This window comes from Halyomorpha halys, unplaced genomic scaffold (assembly GCF_000696795.3).
Source record: "Halyomorpha halys isolate HHAL.00 unplaced genomic scaffold, Hhal_1.1 Scaffold1638.1, whole genome shotgun sequence".
In the NCBI taxonomy this organism is placed as follows: Eukaryota; Metazoa; Arthropoda; class Insecta; order Hemiptera; family Pentatomidae; genus Halyomorpha; species Halyomorpha halys.
Window position 1 is genome coordinate 31,273 of NW_027113119.1, and position 2,317 is coordinate 33,589.

At 30.3% G+C, this 2,317-nt stretch overlaps 1 protein-coding gene across 2 annotated transcripts in view; it reads right to left on the reverse strand.

Moving 5' to 3' along the window:
- LOC106690282 (probable cytochrome P450 6d5) overlaps nt 1-2,317 on the reverse strand; it is a 27,081-nt gene that overhangs the window by 16,757 nt on the left and 8,007 nt on the right. Inside the window, exon 1 of one of the 2 annotated variants that reach the window (XM_067050731.1) lies at nt 1,931-2,050. The exons of the other annotated variant lie outside the window; for it this stretch is intronic. The gene's annotated coding sequence lies outside the window, so the exon portion shown is untranslated. Of the gene's footprint in view, nt 1-1,930; nt 2,051-2,317 lie in introns of those variants that run through there. 2 annotated transcript variants of the gene reach the window in all.

Here is a 2,317-nt window from a genome sequence, read left to right on the forward strand (position 1 = left end):
AAAAAATAATATATATATATATAAATGGATGTAACTTTATACCTCCTTAACTCATTTACCCAGCTAATGAAGTACCTACTAAAAAGTTTTAAAATAAATTTTTGCAAAAATATTTTATTTATCATGAGATCTAATACAAACATGACCAGGCGTAGGAATAGTAACAATACACAAAGTTATACTTTATTACATATGAACATTCTCACATTTCTATTATTAATTATAAGGTTTTTTTTATTTTCAATTTTTCCCTAATTATGCACATAGTAAGCACTAATAAAAACGGATAAATATAAACTATGAAAGGATTTTATGATTAACTTAAGGATGTAAGAAAAAAATGTTTTTCCTGGATGAAAACACATTTTCGTTAATAAGATAAGTGAAATAGATGTATTATTTACCATTGGAAAGCCAATAATTTTAGAAAAAATAATATTATAAATAGAAAGTTGTTATATCTTAAGCAAAACAATTGAGGAATTTGCAAAACTTTGTAATTCATCCTAATATCATTTAACATATCAACAATAGATTTTATACATGGATTTCAAACAATATTTACCATGTTAGCAATTTTAATACACTCTCCCACGGTTATTTACAGATATAGTCTTTGAGATGTCCTAGTAGACTTTGTAGGGACTGGCAATCACTAGGACCAGGCCCCAGTGTTGGCTGTTGCGTAACTTCCATGTTTTATTTCCAATATAATAGAACAAAACGGGGTAAAGCAATCTGGGGTAAAGTGCGGCATTCCGGATTTGGGCGCCGTAATAAGTCTAATTTAATTTTCAGTGGTATATATAAATATTTTTCAACAGGTGATTGTCCAGATTGAAAAGAGGTTGCTCGAAAATGGAATAAGATATTTCGTTCTAAGCGTTTTACAGGGGTTGTATGGTTAGATACATTTCAGTTTGTTTTTTTATGATTTGGACATAGCGTTCTGCCAATCCATTTGCAGTCGGGTATATTAGTAGAATTGTTTTTTGTTAAATTCCGTTTTAAATACAAAAATTATTAAATTATGTAATGTGCATTTGCAGAAAACACTATGTTCCGACGGCTGTGAGAGCTAAATATGTCCTTTAACCCGCCAGGGGTGTCTTATTTGTTTGTTCCTTAAGAGATGGCAAGAATTCTTTACGCCCTCGAAAACGGAGCCTATGGAGCGATTTTCTAAAAGAATTGACCAGGTGCCAATAAATTTACTAAAAGTAATGAAGAGCCTTTCATCAATAAACTAGCATTAATTCGAGTGTTAATAGACATTTGTACGTCGAATAGTTTTTGAGATATAGATTTCTCTAAATAAATTCACTACTACTGATTTTTCACTAGTAGGGCTCATAAAAAATTTACTCTTCTTTAAATGATCTCCAATTAGGTTTTTTAGTGTTGTTGATAATATTTAAAATATGGAGCTCCGAAAGAAAAAATAATTTTTGTTTTACCTTTTGAAACAGCTACCAATTTTTATTTCCCCTACCTATACTTGGCAGACTCATCAATTTTGACTAGTAATTATATATATTTTTCATAATAGTAATAAAAATTTGGGTTTTTTTTTTTGTTTTTTTTCTTCTCTTTGGATCTTGTACTATGAGGCTTGAACGCCTGTACTGCAGATTTTGGTCCCATGATATGAGACATTTTATTTTTTTAAATCAAATTATTTCACGACTAATGATTGGAAGTGGTTGGGGTTTCCTTTAGGTAAGATCCCTAACTAAAATAGTACGAGTTTCAGGTAATCTATTCCTGGTTGGTCATAATAGTAAAAAACCGAGTATCGCGGGGCTTTGCCCCCACTTATCCTATTTTAAACAGATATTTTCTAACCAAAACTTCATTGAACCATTCATATATTGACTTAATTTCACTATGAAGGGTACTAAAATATATATATTTTTTAATTAAAGCTCACTTTCACTGAGAGTTACCAATTGTACCCTTCACTGACTGTAGAAATACACTTGTGTGCCACCTAGTTCGTCAGAAGACCGAATCATAATCACTGTGGGTTGTATACATTGAATGTGAGATATATTCTTGGATACTTAGTATGTCAATATATACTCCATTTTTGTCTTCACTGTAATTATACTGTAAATTTGAATTAAACAAATTTAAAATTATTAGGATTAATACAAAAAATTGAGATGAAGTAATAAGATGAAATGAAATGAAAAAATAATTTTTTGAAGAAGTTTTTCGGGGGTGCGGTCAGCAAAGAACAACATAAATAAACAAAACCATATTTATTTATTTTATGCCGACGTTTCGACCTGAGTTTCAGGTCTTCATCAGGGCT